The sequence below is a fragment of the Chiloscyllium plagiosum genome, unplaced genomic scaffold, assembly GCF_037043375.1.
Source record: "Chiloscyllium plagiosum isolate Xiang-an unplaced genomic scaffold, Cpla_swu_hap1 HiC_scaffold_10, whole genome shotgun sequence".
Lineage (NCBI taxonomy): Eukaryota > Metazoa > Chordata > Chondrichthyes > Orectolobiformes > Hemiscylliidae > Chiloscyllium > Chiloscyllium plagiosum.
Window position 1 is genome coordinate 66,215,724 of NW_028270148.1, and position 17,884 is coordinate 66,233,607.

Genomic DNA, 17,884 nt, shown 5'->3' on the forward strand with positions numbered 1-17,884 from the left:
CTCTCTGACCTATCACCTTCATCCCCTCCCCCAATCACCTATTGTACTCTATGCTACTTTCTCCCCACCCCCACCCTCCTCTCATTTATCTCTCCATCCTGCAGGCACTCTGTCTGTATTCCTGATGAAGGGCTTTTGCCCGAAACGTTGATTTTCCTGCTCCTCGGATGCTGCCTGAACTGCTGTGCTTTTCCAGCACCACTCTCATCTAGACTCTGGTTTTCAGCATCTGCAGTCCTTGTTTTTACCATAGAGAAAGGGAGCCCGTTCATCCATTCTTGATTTGGATTTTAACAATTTGGAGTACTCTGTCTGGAATGATAATAAATCTGGAACCTGAGCCGGGTTCTGAACATAATAAATTGGGAGTTCTTGCCATGATTTAAACCCACAGGCAAAACAAAAGAATTTGAGTGAGTAAATGATCACTTTGAAATCAGTTTTAAAATGAGAAAAAACTTCAAAAGACTTCCTGACTTCGGACTGCTACAATGGGAAATGTCTGCATTCAATGCCAACTTGTTCCTAGCAGAATTAATGGATGTCACTTTTGAGAATTTAAATATTCTGATCCTCAAGCAGTGAAAAGATTTAGCGAGGCACTTGCTTTAGAATTTTACCAGAACACCAAAAAAACCCAAAATTTTCAAAGGTGTCGGCTAATAGTTTACAATGACGACTGAGGATGACGCAAAATTTAGAATAATGGTTGGGAGATTAAAATTGAAGCTGCATAAATTAGAATTTCAAGGTAAAGTGAAGGAATTAGGAAAAGAGGGAGAAAATTCAAAAAGTGGAAAGAGTATTACAAGGAACATGCTGAAGCCACAATTATTTGCAGTGACCTCATCAGGAAAGTGAATGCGCTGTCGACAAATTTGAGGATAACACAAAAATAGGTGAAAAGGTCAGGCGTCATCAGGATGATATGAAGAGTTCTGCAGAAGGATAGAGACAGACCATAAGCAGAGTAAGCCATTCAGTCCATCTAGTCTGCCCTACCATTCAATGATGCTCTGATAGTCCTCAACACTTTCCTGTTTTCTTTCCAACAAACCTTGATCCCCTACTGATTAAAAATGTGCCTACCTTAGCCTTGAATATGCTTAATGATCCAACGCCAACAGCCCTTTGCGGTAAAGAATTCCACAGAATTAGTATATTTTCAGAGAAAATATATCCTTCTCCTCTATGTCCGAACTAGGCGACTCCTTACTCTGAGATAATGTCATCTGGTCGTACACCCTGCCCCCACTCCCAACCCCCAACCCCACCCCCATCCCCCATATGGGGAAAGAATGCCTCTGCAGCTACCTTGTCAAGCCCCCTGAAAATCTTATATGTTTTAGTCAGAATTTTTAAACGGGACCAAAGTAAGTCATATACTCTTAAAATGTCTGGTGGTCTTGTCTTGTAAGATGCATACTCCCTGGCCACTCTGCGTCATTAAACCTTTGGCACCTCCCTGGCACCTCCCTGACACAGTCGGTGGCAGCTACAGCTTTGCACACAGAGGGACCCAAACATGAGGAATTGTTATTGAGGAGGGCCAAAATGCAAGCAGAACGCAAAGTCCTGTGTACATGGTTATTCCTCAGTTGAAGTTGATGTCAGGCAGGGTGGAAATGGAGGGACTGGCCATTTCTACTTTGCTGAGTGGAAACCGACGAGGGCCCTGAATGTGGTTCCTGCTCTGGCTGTGCATCTCCTGGAGCAGCTACTGTCTCCTTGTGAGGATGGAGCAATTGGGATCAAGGTTCCCCAGCCCCTTCGTCACCAGGTCTTTGGTCCCGAGGATCAATGGGTGGGATGATGGAGTGCAGGTGTATGATCTTGGCAGAGGAGCATTGTGCTCTTTGCTGCTCCTGGTCATCCCTGGACACATAGACAAAGTCCCTGATTGCAGACACTACAGTGTCCCATGCTCTCTCAGCCTAAGATCAACCCTGAGATGTTAGTATCTGAGTTGGGGTTTGCAGATGGAGTATAGAAGGCAGTCTTGTCAATACTTCCTCATAGGCCTTGGTACTCTCACCTTCAGAGGTTGAGGACAAGGCTTCTGATGGAGATGGTTCATTCTCCACAGAGATTGAGGCTTCTACAACCTGTAAGAGAGAGATGGTGTCACAGTCAGCGGTTTGAAATGGCACCCCATGGCTGTGATGAATGCAGAGTTAATGGGGGAGTAGGGGTGGCATGCAGAATGTGACTTACAGTTTGATGGGACAGGGATGTTTCCCCCTTCCCATAGGAATGATCCTAGTCTTCTCCTGCAAGGGGCAAAATTCTCTTTGCATGTTGTGGGCTGTCTTGAGAGTGCGTTAGCATAATGCAGCTGACTTCACAAACAGAAAAAAAGGTTACATTCAATAAATGTACAAGTCAGCAGAGATTATTGGTGTCACATCTCACTGTCTGCGTCAAATATCCTGAGAGTTGCAATGATACCTATTATCTTTGATACCTCTCAGGTTTCTGCTTCATTTCCAGGGCCATGATGTCTGCACGGAGACAAATGCTACTTGCTGCAACTATGACTGCTAACTGTATTATACCACACCCTGACTGAGGTGGAATGTAGTTACAATGCAGTCCATTGTAACACCAGGACATTTTAGAGCAGATGATAAGCCTCCTGCAAATGCTTGGATTGATCTGGGAGTGGGAACTAACTAGTGTTTTCAGGCATGGCTAAACAGAGATACCAGCGACTAGATTGGGATTTTCATGGTGACTTGTTGATTTTCATGGTGACTTGTTTATTTTCAGATGGCCCCACACTAGGACTGAACTATTGGCTTCTTCTCATTCTGGTCCTCAAGTGTGTCACAGGGGGAGGAATTGAAATGGACAATGTGGAAAGGAAAGAGAAATCCTCAGCCTGTGTCATTAGGCATCTGTCCATCGCCTCCTGCCTTTAAATTGTGCATAAAAACTTTAAATGAACCGATCTTTAGCTGGAAACCAAGCAGGTGGCCGAATGTGACGGATTAACCTGATACCTGCCCCAAACATCAGTGTGCAAGATGCCAAAATCTAAGCACTAGTTCAGAGAGCCTGCTTGAATGTAAGCTGTCCTACTCTATCTATTGCACTTATTTTATGCCACAATTACATAATAGGCTGACATTGATGGCCAGCAAAATTTGAAACTAAACAATCATATGGCTGAAGATTAGAACAAAGAACAAAGAATAGTGTAGCACAGGAACAGGCCCACCAAGTCTGCATCGACACATGATGCCTTTCTAAACTAGAAACGTTTGCGCCCACACATTCCATATCCCTCTATTCCCTGCCTATTCATAAATCTGTCAAAATGTCTCTTAAACATTGCTATTGTATCCACCACTACCACCTCCTCTGGCAACGCATTCCAGGCACTTACCACCCTCTGAAGAAAATAAACTTGCCTATCACCTCTCTTTTAAACTTACCCCCTTTTACCTTAAACCTATGTCCCCTAGTAATTGATATTTCTACGCTGGGAAAAAGACACCAATGATCCATTCTATCTGTGCCTCTCATAATTTTGTAAACTTCTGCCTGTCAGCCCTTATTCTTCAACATTCAAATGAAAACAGATCAAGTGTGTTCAATCTCTCCTCATAGCTAATACCCTCCAAACTGGGAAATGTCCTGGTACCCTCTCCAGGGGTCCCCATCCTCCTGGCAGAGCAATGACCAGAACTGTACACAATATTCCAAATGCTGCCTAATTAAAATTCGATACAGCTGCAACATGATTTGCCAAATGTTATACTCTGTGCCCTGACTGATGAAGACAAACATGCCATATGCTTTCTTGACCACTTGATCCACTTGTGTTGCCATTTTCAGAGAACTGCGGACTTTCTGTATGTTGATGCTACTAAGGGTTCTGCCATTTACTGTATACTTCCCTCCTGCATTAGACCTTCCAAACATCATTGAAGAAGACTCTTAGGGTTAAGATGTACGCACATTTGGAAAAATATGGACTTATTAGTGATAGGCAGCGTGGTTTTGTGTGGGGAAGGTCAAGTCTCACAAAGTTGATTGAGTTTTTTGAGAAAGTGACAAAAATAATTGATGAAGTAAGGGTAGTAGACATTATCCATATGGACCTTTGCAAGGTCTTGGACAAGATCCCTCATAGCAGGTCGATACAAAAGGTGAGGTCACGTGGGATCTGCGATGAACTGGTAAGATGGACACAGAACTGGCTCAGTCATATCAGACAGAGAGTTGCAGTAGAAGGATGTTTTTCTGACTGGAGATCTGTGACCAGTGATGTTCTGTGGCGATCAGTACTGGGACTCTTGTTGTTTGTAATATACATAATGAATTAGAGGAGAATATTGATGGTTAGTAAGTTCACAGAACTTACAAAGAATAGGGGAGCTGCGTATAGTGAGCAGGATTGCCAGAGCATACAGCAGAATATAAATAGACTGAAGCCTTGGTGGAGAAACGGCAGATGGAGTTTAATCTGGACAAATGTGATGTGATACATTATCACTAGTCACAGATCTCCAGTCAGAAAAAAACGTCCTTCTACTGCAACTCTCTGTCCTATATGACTGAGCCAGTTCTGTGTCCATCTTACCAATTTTTCGCTGATCCCAAGTGACCTCACCTTTTGTATCGACCTGCTATGAGGGATCTTGTCCAAGGTCTTGCAAAGGTCTATATGGACAATGTCTACTACCCTTACCTCAGCAATAATTTTTGTCACTTCCTCAAAAATATTCAATCAACTTTGTGAGACTTGACCTTCCCTATACAAAACCATGCTGCCTATCACTAATAAGTCTATATTTTGTCCAAATGTGTGTACATCTTAACCCTAAGAATCTTCTTCAATGATTTCCCTACCATTGATGTATGGCTCACCAGCCTATAACTGCCCAGATTTTTCTTACTGCCTTTCTTAAACAAAGTAACAACATTGGCTATTTTCCAGTCCTCTGGGACCTCTCCTGTAAGTAAAGAGGATAATACAATTTTGTACATGGTCTTAGCAATTTCCTCACCTGTGTCCCTCAACATTCTGTGTTGATTCCATCAGGTTTTGGGGACTTGTATACCTTAATGCTTTTTGAAACAATCTACACTTCCTCCTTCTTTATATTGACATGCCCTAGAATATCAACATACCTCTCTATAGACTCACCATCCACCATGCTCTTCTCCCTTGTGTATATCAATGCAACGTATTTGTTAAAGACCTCAACCACTTCCTCTGGCCCCACTCATAAATTCCCTTCTTTGTCCTTGAGTGGACTTAACCCTTTCCCTAGCTATCCTCTTGCTCCTAATATATGTATAAAGCACTTTGGGATTTTCTTTATTCCTGTTTGCCAAAGATCTGTCATGGCCCCTTTCAGCCCTCCTAATTCTTTGTTTAAGTTCTTTCCTGTTATCTCTATGCTCGTCGCGAGCCCTGTCTGTTTTTAGTTTCCAAAACCTTACCGATGCCTTTTTTTTTAATTAAACTTTCAATTTCTCTTTTCTCCAAGGTTCCCAAATCTTGCCATCTTTATCCTTGATTTTCAAGTGTCAAGAGTAGCTCAATTTATCATTTCTACCATATATAATTGATATAGTCAAAACAAAACAGCATTCCTCTAGGACCAAGGTGCTACATGGACAGCACAAACTACACGACCATACACAGGGTGGCATAAAGTGAGTAAGAAGTGCAAAACATGCAAGACAGCACAGTACTGTGAAGACAATAGGCACAGTGGTGTACAAATTACAGTGTATTAAAAAAATGATAATTAATAAAACATTGTTCTAGCAGCAATTCGAAGTCGTGCAGAGTTTCAGATGGAATAGAGTCTGATCATACTGTGTTCAGGAGCCTGATGGCTTTGGGGAAGAAACTGTTGCACAGTCTGCCCGTGAGAGACCGAACGCTCTGGCATCTTCTGCCAGATGGCAGGAGGGAAAAGAATTTGAGTGAGAGATGTGTGGGGTCTTCCACAATGCTCTTAGCCTTTTGGATGCAGCGTGTGGTGTAAATGTCTGTAATGGAGGGGACATGCTGGTTCTGAACTCTAATCAACTGGCATTTTAAAGATTTCCACATGCAATGTGGATTTACCCCCAAACAGCTGCTCCCAGTCCACATTCCTGCCTAATATTGTGGTCGTTAGCCTACCACCAATCTTCCCTACTTTCACCGCGGGTATGAATAGGAAGGGTTTAGGGGGGATATAGGCCAAGTGCTGGCAAATGAGACTAGATTAAATTAGGACATCCGGTTGGCATGGACAAGTTGGAGGGAAAGGTCTGTCTCTGTGCTGTACAGTTCTATGACTCTATGACTCTATGATTACTCTTCCCTTCTACAGAAGTAACGTAAAACTTGCAGAATTATGGTCCCTGTTCCTGAAATGCTCCCCAACTGAAACTTGGATAACTCATTCCACAATACCAGGCCTGTTACAGCTCCTTCCCCAGTTGGACTATATACATATTATTTCAAAAAGCTGTACTGGACACACCTTACAAATTCTCTCCCAGCAAGACCTCTGGCATTGAGTGAGTCCCAATCAATGTTTGGGAAGTTAAAGCTACCAACCACCATATGGCTTTCCCACCTTTCCATAATCTGTCGGCATACCTGTTCCTCTATCACCTGCTGTTGGGAGACCTGTAGTACAATCCCAAAGTGTTTGTGCCCTTCCTATTCCTGAGCTCTACCCACTTACCCTTTATGCATGAGTCCTCCAAGGTGCTGTCCCTCTGTACAGTTATGATATTTTCCCTTATCAATAACACAACTACCCCAGCTCTTTTACATCCCTCTCTATCTCACCTGAAACATCTAAATTTCAGCATGTTAAGCTGCAAGTCTTGCCCCTGTCTCAACCAAGTCTCTGTAATAGTTACAACCTCATAGTTACATGTATTAATCCAAGCTTTAAATTCATCTGCCTTACCTTATATACGTCTCACATTAAAACCAATACACCTCAGACCACCAGTCCTGTCATGTTCAGCAACCTCTCCCTGTCAGTTCTCCCTCTTAGTCTCACTGATCTTAGTTTCTAACTCCTTCTTATGTCATTTTATTTGCTGACCTACTGCTCTAGTTCCCATTCTTCTGCCATGCGAATTTAAACCCGCCGTATGTGGCACTTGCGAACCTTCCTGGCAGGATATCTGTGCCCCTCCAGTTCAGAGGAGAACACATTTTCACCCCTCCAGTTCAGGTCCAACCTGTCCTTCTTGTACAGGTCCTACTTGCTCTGGAAAACATCCCAATGATCCACCTACCTGAAGTTCTCTGTCCTATATATCTGTAGCCACATATTAAGTGTACTAGCTTCCTATTACTGTTCCCACTAGCACGTGGCACAGGAAATAATCCCAAGGTTACAGATCTACAGGTCCTGCTTTTCAACTTGCTATCTAACTCCCTGAAATCCCATCACAGCCTCTCATCTTTCTTTCTACATATGTCGTCAGTACCAATATGGACCACAGCCTCTGGTTGCTCACCCTTCCCCTTCAGAATGTTCAGTGCCTTCTCAGAGACAGCCTTTTCCTGGCACCAGGGAGGCAACACACTATCCTGGAATCTTGCTTGCTGCCACAGAAACCACTCTCTGTGCCCCTGACTACAGACTCTCTTATCACTACTGCTCACCTACACTTTGACCCTCCCTGCTATACAACAGTGCCAGTCATAGTGCCAATCACTGTTGCTCCGGTTTTTCTCTGAGAGGCCATCATCCCCAAAAGTATCCAAAGCAGTATACCTCTTTGAGAGGGGAATGGACACAGGGGAATTCTACACTGCCTGCCCACGCTTACTCATCTTCCTGGTGGTCACCCAACTCATGTCTGTCTGTGTGGACATTACTGGTGGTGTGACCAGATCACTAAATGTGCTATTGATGACATTCTCAGCCTCATAGTGAGTCCACCTGCAGCACTAGGCACTCTATGTGGCAAATCAGGAGCTGCAGCTGAACACATTTCCTGTCAACTACATGGTCAACTACAAACAATAATCCAGGAACTGACTACACAACCTTACCCACTAGTCTCTTACTCTCACTCTCGATTCCTAGCTGACTACAACTACAAAAAGTGTGTACATTATCCCTTCCCAGACAATACTCATTTAGTCTGGTTCCTGGGGAGCCAAGCCTGGGTCACTTTTTGAGTCATGACATCACTTCTGGGATCCGCCCCAGATTCACACTGACAGACCCCGTTCCTCACGTATTTATCCTGCTGCTGTTATTCACCCCCTGATTTACTCTCCCTCACTCTGTTGCTGCTGTTGTCACTGGTTAGACATACCGAGCAGGTGGCCAGTGGATTAGCTAACAATTTGTTAACTGTCTGTCTAAGTTGGTTGTCAGGTAGCTGCGCTGGATGAGTCTTATGATTTGTGATAACATGTTTCCAAGTGGAAGATCTCACAAAGGCAACCAAATAATGGAGCAGGGTAATGGAAGGGAGGCAGAGTAGAAAAGCACATCATTTCGATAGGCCTGACCTACAAAATCTCCTGAGGCTGAGGACAGAATGATAGCTGGATGTCCATAGATGGAACTATCAATGCAGTATTGTGGTATGAGCACTGATTGATTGATTAACCCTCAGGACTGCAGACTGGTGCTTGAAAACCTTCAGTGACCTGATAAGGACATTCAAGAAGGTCCTTGTTTTGTCTTATTAGGAAGTATACTGGAAAATAGGGAGACCATGGAGACAGTAATCTGCTTGAACGTTTCAGGTGACATTGTGTAGGCCTCTCATCTGTAGGCCTGCTCTACATCTGTTTCTGAGTTGGTGATTGAAATTATGAGTCATTTCTGGAGGGGATATCCCTGGTTATCAGCCAGCCAGGCTATGACCCATTGGCCTAACTGAAATAGAAGTGGGACATAGTATTCTCCCTGACTATTAGCATCATGGTTTGCCTGAGTGAGTTTGTCGCAAGGCAGGTCGGGTGCTGGGGCAGACCAACCAACATAGGACCCTGATTTTAATACAATAGCAAGGTTTATTTTTTTAAATACTACCACTGCCTGTCCTGGAAGTTACGCTTCCTGGACAGAATGGACTCATGCGTAGCAGGTCGTATTTGACTCATTAATATGACATATCTTCAGAAAGAAACAAGTTAGGCTCGATAGAAACATAGGTCCTGATATCCTCGAACACTGAAATGAAAAGGGTGCAAAACAGTGAGGTCTCATTGTTGTAAAATTTACACCTATTAATTATCTTTAGTTATTTCTTGCATGTTAATGTATTGTGAATTATCGTGCATATAAGATGTTTGTCGAAACATCAAATTGCAAGTTACAACATGGTACTTGTTATTCAGCTTCCTGTCCCAGATCGTCCTCACAGATAATCTAAAACTATATGGAGATGAATCTGTAAAAAAAAACTAAGTTCACACCATTTTAAAACTATAAGTTATATTGAACAGCATTTTAAATAATAATTAAAGATGGCAAAGGACTGTGCTTTTGTAGCAATTTCAAGTCAATGAAACAATTGTGTATGAGCTTTAAGTGTAAAAATAATCAGGTTCCCTATTGTCACCACTTATCTCAACTGCAGACAGCAATCTTTAAGATGTGAATTGAGTTCCCATCTAGCTGGAAGTTACTTATTTTATCCATTTCTGTTTTATTGAAGGGGAAAAAAAAGTTCAACTGTGAGGGCCTGACAGTAATTAGCACAAGCTAGACATTAACAAACAAAGATTAGAACTAAGCTACAAATGGCACGTAGCCATGAGCAGAATGGTTATAGGGTGCTTTTATCCCTCATGAATGTGAACATTAGATTAATAACATTGTTTAACAAAGTGCTGCATGCATTCTCTTATGGCATTCATTATCAAATCTTAAATCTGTGCAGATTTCTGAAAATGACTTTTAAATGTTAGAGTATTGTAGGAAAGGAGGCTTGATTTGCTAGTTGGGAGATCTTGCTGTGAGGTTTTAATGAAAGATCATAGTGGCCCTACAAGGATCTTCAAGAAGCTATGGTCCCAGTAAAGCTTGAAATAATCTGTTTTACTTTTAATGGCAAGCATTTTATATTCATTAGGATCAAAATGCCGTTTTGCAAGCAAATTGCAAAGCTATTCTACTCACAGCTTGAGAACCTAGAGGCCCTACAGCTTTTTTCATCCTGTTCATAAATGCGCATGCTGTTAATATCCTAAATATGCTTTATTGCTCAGTGCCTTACATGCACTGTGTACTGTTATATGACATGTTTACAAGTTGCAAGGGCTAACATTATGTTTAAAAAAATGCTAAGGCTCCCTTGAAATGCACAAATGCTTTTTTTTCTGTCTGGCACAGATGAAGGAATTTGATAACCTTTCTTTGGGTCTTAGGGTAAGTTGAATATGTCTGGTCTGCCATGACACAATTTAATAGGCTTCTGAAAACACTCAAAAGGCAGACACAAATGTGTGGATGGGCAACAAGCCAGAGTGACCTGGGGGATGGGTCCAGTCTGGGAGGGTAAGGTTGTGATGGAATGCCGAGGACAAAGCTTGTCAGGATTGTGCTTTCACAGCCTGTGAGCCGAGTGCTTACTTCACCAGACTTTCCTGCCTTAAATACAACTGTTCTGTTTGGTAGTTAAACCAGCTTAGACTTGCCATAACCATATCAATGATTCACTTTTCTTTCATCTGTTGTCGAACTTTACAACACTTTGATGTGAACTCTTTGCACACTTAAAAAAATCTTTATGCTTTTTTACCTTATCAAAAAAATCCATTATTACCCTGCTGTGATTCGCCTTTCCTATTGAAGGGAGTTTAATTTCTTTGAAATCCATTTACCAGTATTAATGGTCTAAGACTCCATTAAAATATGATTTTAGAAATGTATTGCTATCCTCCTTTTACTTTACGTTTTTGAATAATCTTTTTTTCCTCCCTCCTCTTGAATGTATTGTTGCTTTCTGTAGTTTGGTTTGTAATTGAACGTTTTCCTCTGAAATACTTTGCCGGAATAGCATGTCCTGAGTCGTGATGTCAACAGGCTATTCCAACATGGAGGGCATCACAGCTCAGCCTGATCCTATTCTCAGCTAAAGGCTTTACATAGGCAATTTCAGCAGAGAAAACCCGAGTTGATTTTTATCACACTTAGCTGAGACCCTGACTACTACTTTGGCTGAAATCAGCTATTTTAGAGCCAATCTGGTATTGAATCTGAGATCATCTTGATACATGGTGGAGGACCACACAGAGTGATGCACTGATCTATAGCACAGCCTCAGGGAAGCTGAGTTTGTTTTTTTTTAAATGGTGTATTTATTCCTGCAACATTGTCTCTGCTAACAGTGAAGTGATGGGAAATAATTCAACCTTGAGCATATTTGCCCTGTACAGAATTTCCCTTTCTCTAAAGTTCACCTAGTTAAATGAAAGCTTTGTTTCTCTAACAAACATGTAAACTGCACTTCATTGTATCAGCATTGTAATGTATGCATTCCTGTTCAAGACACTTTATCCAGAGTGCCAGGTTTAATGGTAACAAATAACACAATTTCTGTCTGCTTAGACAACAGAAATCAATTCCCTTATTTTATGAAAACTGTGTTTTTAATATTTTTCATATGTTTCCATTTAGCAAGCTGGATAACAAAACAGAATGAATAACACAATGGATATCATCATCAAATTTTAATAGTACAGCATTCTGTGACAATAAAGCATTAAAACTAGTCTTATTTCCTTCTGATACTTTCTTGGGTTATATATGGGATAGTGGACACTAGGGAGTATGACACAAGGCTGCAATCGGTTGTGATTTATTGTTATTTTGTTGAGGTGTTGGTGACCAGAGAAACTTCTCCGAGGAGCTAAGTGGTGAGCAGGTGCTCACCAGAGAATTGGTGACAGCACCAAATGTTGCAGTCAGGGTATAATTAGTATGTTACTGGGTGCTGGTGTTCTAAATCACACATATTTGTTCTGTGACCTGATACTGAAGTATGCTATATAGTGTTCAGCACTTTATTTCTTGCAACATATTAAATTATGACTTCCGGATTACAGATAATATTACATTGCATTTCAACAATTCAATTAAATTTCATTACCTTTCCCTTTTGTAAATAGATTCCATTGTACTTGTTCAGGACATTATCGTGTATAATTAGAACCTATAACCAAAAGCTTGGTGAGAGAATTGGAATTACATCAATCAGCATATTCTGTTTTTTCTTGTTTTTCTCCTCACATGCCAAACAAATGCAATTCATACCTTTCCCTAATTCTGTTGAACTAATGCTGCCAGATTCTGTTTTAACCATCTCTGTTGGGCAGAAGGAAAGATGGCAGTAACATGTGTAAAGGATATTTCAGTGTGTTTTGACAATAATGTAATCTAGAGAAAGTGTTAGCCCCCTTGCAGAGGTCATCATTCTTAATACAGTGCATGTCATCAATTCTCAGGACAACAGGAAAAATGATCCAGTCAATACATATGAAATAGAAATCATGCATAAACATGCTGTCTTGCTATAAACAGGGTGACACCGATGAGAATTGGATATCAGTCTGGGATGCAATTTTCCATAACTTTTTATTATTCATAAGATCTTGTGATCTAATAAGCCACACCTCAAATTACTGTCCATTGAAGGCACTGCTGAGTGATGTATTCTGACAGTGCTGAGAAAGAATATATTATGATTAAGATCAGATGCCAACATCACTGGACCCTAAGCTGCTGCCTATTTTCAGTTTTCTTCCATCAATTTCTTTTTATTTTTTTAATCTTCAAAACCTTGAAAAAGCATGAATCTGTGCATCACAAATTGACAAAGGAATGATTTTACTCACTGATGTTGCTAGAGGCTCTCCTTTTTAATTCATCAAATGTAGAAAAACAGGCGTAGCCAGTATCTACAAGCCACATTCCAAAGGGAGATGTTTTCAATTCAGTCATTATAAAAAGGTCAGACTGGTTCAAGTTCAATGCCATGGAAAAGAAGCACTCTCTATAAGGAGTACCACCCACGCATGAAAGTGGAGGGAGAGAATTAGATGAACTATGTAACCTAATTTTTTGGGCAAATACAAGAAAATTAGCCTTCTGTGCTATTTGAATTTAAAACCACACATTAACAATTCGACTCTGAAAGGTGACAGAAACCACAACAAAGTAAACATGCTCCCTAAACCATTCTGCTGTAATGATGTTATTAGTATGCATGTTGCTGAGCCCAGATACAGCCTTTAACAGTTTGAGTCCTTTTTTTTGTGTGCATGGCTTTAGACTACATTCAAAGCAAGGCACTCAACAGACCAACGTACCAAAGGATAGATTCAGAGATAATTCATATCTGCAAATAGAACATGACCACCATGTCCATCTTCACTGCAAACCATTGTCTGCAGTGATATTAGGTGATATCTCTTGGCAGACAACAGAAGTGCTAACATAACAGCTTGTGCATATTAATGTCTCTGAATCAATTCTGCCACTGACCAGTATAGGAAGAAAATATTTGAATACTCCTCACGATTAGCATGGTATAAAATATATTTTATATCTCAGAATAGGTGTTAAAAAAACCCTGTAAATCATAAAGACACAGCATCTTATTCTGCATAATGATATTCAGAATCCTGTGTTTGAAGCAGTGCAGGATGGGCTAGCATTCCCAAAGCATGAATAGGTCGCAAATGAACAAATACATCTTCCGCTGATTTCTGAAACATTTAAGTGTATTTATCATAAAGGCCACATTTAGAAAACTACTTTAGAAAGAAAAGTTACATATTGCCAAAGGGCACAGAACTGAAATAAAGATGGTAGGTAACATAACAATAGGACTATACAGAACATTAAATCCAAACCGTAATGACCAAAATTTGCATCACTTTAATTGTTTTTTATTGAAAACACATGGCAATTCAGAGACTGAACCACTGCTAACAAAATCTGACTAAATTAGCATTGGTTCAGGCCATAAAGAAAAACTCAATCAGTTTAAAGGTGTGTTGTAGTGTAAGGAATTCAAGTAATTTTAATGACAATTTAGCACAACTTAGGCTCAACAAAGCCACACTGTCACCAATGGTAATGCACTTGTTCAATGGTATTAAAGATGTTGTTAGACTGTATGCCTGCAGAAATTTTGTTTCAGTAATGCCATTTTGAAGCATTTAAACGTTGAGGTCTGTTTACTGATTGCAGTGAAAAAGCTTCAAAGACACTTACTGAAGAGATTACATCAGATATTCAGTCAGCCCTCGGGACAGGTACTACAAAGTAATACAAGTGAATGGTTAACAGCATCAATGTTTGCTCACATTACATACATTTTTAAAAAAGCAATTGTGTACCAGCTGTAAGAACTGTAATACCAATTTCATATAGGCAAGTTATGTTCATGAAGAATTGAAACACAAATCCAAATTATTCTAGAAAAGTTAAGAAAATTTGAATTTGATTACTGTTTGGACTGCTCAATATTCAATTTTGCCTTTGCTTTATGAAAATTACTAGGTAGAACACTTTAAATTTACATTTGTTTTGATTAATCGGTCCCTTCCACATCTTCCAAGTTGCTAAAAGAAAATACTTGGCTATTAAAAAGAAAGTACTGAAGTTTCGTTCTTGAGTTGGGACCGTGGTGTCGGATGCATTTCTGAGACACAGCCTAGAAGCACAACAATGCCTGACACTTGGCTTAATTTTAAGCGACACACCAATTAGTGTCTAGGATATGAGCTTGCCTTCCTAGTATGGATGAAAGCTGGGCCCCCCGAGGTTGGACAACCAATAGGAATTGCCCCATCATGAAAAGATCAGCAGTGTCACTGCCCAAGGTTGGAACTGATGATGGGAGAGAGAGCATGTCTCAAGGTAAGGGTGGCCTCTGATGACCATGTTTACAGATATGTAGTGAAAGGCTGGCACATTTCCCGGTCATAGGAAATTGCAACTCCATCCACCTCTGCTCCAGCGTCCTCTGGTGTAACAAAAGTCCTGCTCAATAAGTCAGCAGAATGTGCTCCCCATGGCAAACTTCCTGTATTGGTGAAATGGTGGTGGATGCATTTATTATGGCAGTCTAATGACTTGACCCTTTTTTAGTGTGGCTTTTTTTTATTTATGTTCTGTTTTATGAGGAAGTTGTGTTGTCTGTTTTTCAATGACCTTGGTAATCTATTTTATGCTGTAACACTCTAGTAGTGCTCAGAATGTGCCTGCTTCTCTTTGGAAAATTTCATGTACTGACATTGACTGGTTCTCCGGAGGTATTAGTGGAAGATCAATTCAATGAAACTCTAGTGAAGCTATGTAATTAGTTTTGTGAGTTCCCATAAGGCCTGGTATCTATCCATCTCTCCCAATTTCTCGTGGTGGTAAGTGTTTAGTTTAATAGTGATATACAGAGAATATTTAACTCTGAAGAACTCCTGCAAACATATATGACCAGGTACCGAGGGGTCTTGTTGAACTGGTAGAACTATTTTCCAGGCATTACAGGACATTATTAGAACTATGCTTCTATTTCTGTTAGGGAGGGTTGAGTACTACATTGATGATGATCATGGGTCTGTTGAAAGACTAAATAAAGGATACAGGGGAGTGATTGGGCAATAGGTACATGAAATCAGTTGTAGTGATGTTAACTCATGGATAAAGTGCTCAGTTTAGGTGTCATTAAGTAAGTGTCTAGGTTTGCCATCGAGGTTTAGAGGCTGGACATGTAATTTATATGTCACTGATAGTGTGGAAGCAGTGACCCAATATTCAATAAGTGCCTTTGACTTCGCAGTTTCATTTATTTTTATAACTTGTTCTTTTTGTTGCTTTTCATTGATTTTTGTAGAGTGCACTGTTGTTCATCTGATAATCATCAAAACAACTGTGTACACATTTAATAGATCCGTATAAACAAGAACCCTTGTATATTTCCTTGACAATTCATTGTTATTGCAGAACTGAGTCTGTTAGAAATGATGTTGTACCATAACCCACTCCTGTCCTTGCAATCCATGTTCATTTTTCTGTTTCAGCATCAACAACAGCGCTGTATTTGGCAGAGTCCACCATGTACAGTTATTCTTATTCTGTTAACACAGTTTGAATTCATGGTTCTCATTTCCGCATTTTCTGATGCCTGGATTATGCTTAGAGAGATCTAAAAGATTGAAGAGGGTAGGCTGAGAGGTCAACTAGATAAACCTCAATTATAGAATGTACTCTAACTATGGTCACCAACTACTTGCTGTAGGGAGTACCAATCAAGGGACAGTGGCTTGCAACAGGAGTCTTAGTGCCTATCATTGCAATAGCATTGCTTTACTGACATGATAGGGTCCTCCATATTCATTCCTGATAACTGCTGCAAATCTGTAAGCTAATAAGGATTATAAATGAACTTCTTCCAAAATTAGCTTATTGAAAATATTTTTGTTTCAAGTAGAAATTGATACTTCAACTTGCAATTGCCATTATAATGTACTGCCACTGTGCTACTATTTGAGGTTTTTAGCACCTTTTGGCAAGCAATAGATTTTGTTCCACAAAGTTTGAGGAGGCATTTTTATCTTCTCTTATCAATTATAATGTAACCCCAGTGTTTGAGACATGCTAATAATGTCTCTTGCAAGCTTACACATAATAATTTATCTTGCAAATGTCAAATCACACAAATAAAAATAAACTGAATTAGTGCCACCTTCAACCTGGAGAACTAATTGGACTCCTTAACTTCAGTGGAACCTTTCAAAGTATAATATTTGTTCCTTGTGGATCAAAATGACTAATTTTTTGGAATAGATTTCTTTTAGTTAACTTGTGGCATTCTTTCTGTGTTCCACAAGGTACATCACATTTTGCTATACCACAATTCTGTGCTGTTACTAATGTCCCCAGCTCCTCAAACCCATCATTTGCTAAGGCACATTTATTTTGTGGAGACAATAAAGGAATCAATATTGATGCCTGAGGTGCCCCTGTTGCTGTCTAATTAATTTTTATGAGGCATGTCAGCCACAAGCAGCATGCTGCACAATAATCCACTGAGGAGTGAAGTACACATGGAACATCACTTTTAAACTAAAACTTAGTCATACAGACTGGGAAAGCCTCAGATTTGATCCCTAGGAGGGCTAATTTAGTTGCTAGGCTAAGCAAAAGGACAACATGACAATTTGTCCCAGCAATCCCCAGATTAGGGAGGATCCACAGTGCTGATTGTTACTTGGTAGTCTCTGCTAGGACTCCTATTAGTAGATAAAGGAAAAGACTTGTGTTTATATAGCACATTTCCTGATCTGAGGCTGTCCTAAAGCACATCAGAGCCAATAAACAGTTTTGAAATATATAGCTGAATGTTATTAAGCAGCTGTATAGCCTAGCCCTAACACCAGTGGAATGATGTCTTGCCCATGAGAGTTTTTGGCCAGCTGGTCAATCTCATTGGCTTGCAGCTCTTTAAGTCTCAGTAGCAACACAACTCAGAAATGAACACTGCTGGAACTGCAAGCATCTCCATGAAGAAGACCGATGTTAACCAGAAACAGGTATGTTCTAAACTTTTTGGATAAAGAGGCATCTGGAAGGGGGAAAGGCAGGGGGTGGGGAGGGATGTGGGGAGATTTCTAAAGTACAGCCTGGATGTTGCAAACTAAGGAATGTGACTTAGGGAGGTGCTTATGAAGCACACTCCCTGAAGAATGTAACACCTTTCTTTCATGATGGTGGTTGCAAGATGAGCATTAGCCAAGACATCAGATTAATTATAAGAGCTGTAAAGACTCATCTGGACCTAACTGCAAAATTAGTAGGTGACTTAATTGTCTTTTTTTAAATTTTGTAGTCAATTAGATGGCAGTTTCAGCATTCTCTCCTAAACTACTGCT

The 17,884-nt window shown here is 40.4% G+C and overlaps 1 long non-coding RNA gene across 1 annotated transcript in view; it reads right to left on the minus strand.

Moving 5' to 3' along the window:
* The window catches only part of LOC148148971 (uncharacterized), a 41,117-nt gene extending 38,813 nt beyond the window's left edge, over positions 1–2,304 (minus strand). Inside the window, exons 1-2 of the long non-coding RNA XR_015758299.1 lie at positions 2,215–2,304; positions 2,036–2,105 (exon numbers count right to left, since the gene is read on the minus strand). This is a non-coding gene — a long non-coding RNA (uncharacterized LOC148148971). The remainder of the gene's footprint in view (positions 1–2,035; positions 2,106–2,214) is intronic.
* Positions 2,305–17,884: the final 15,580 nt, after the last annotated feature.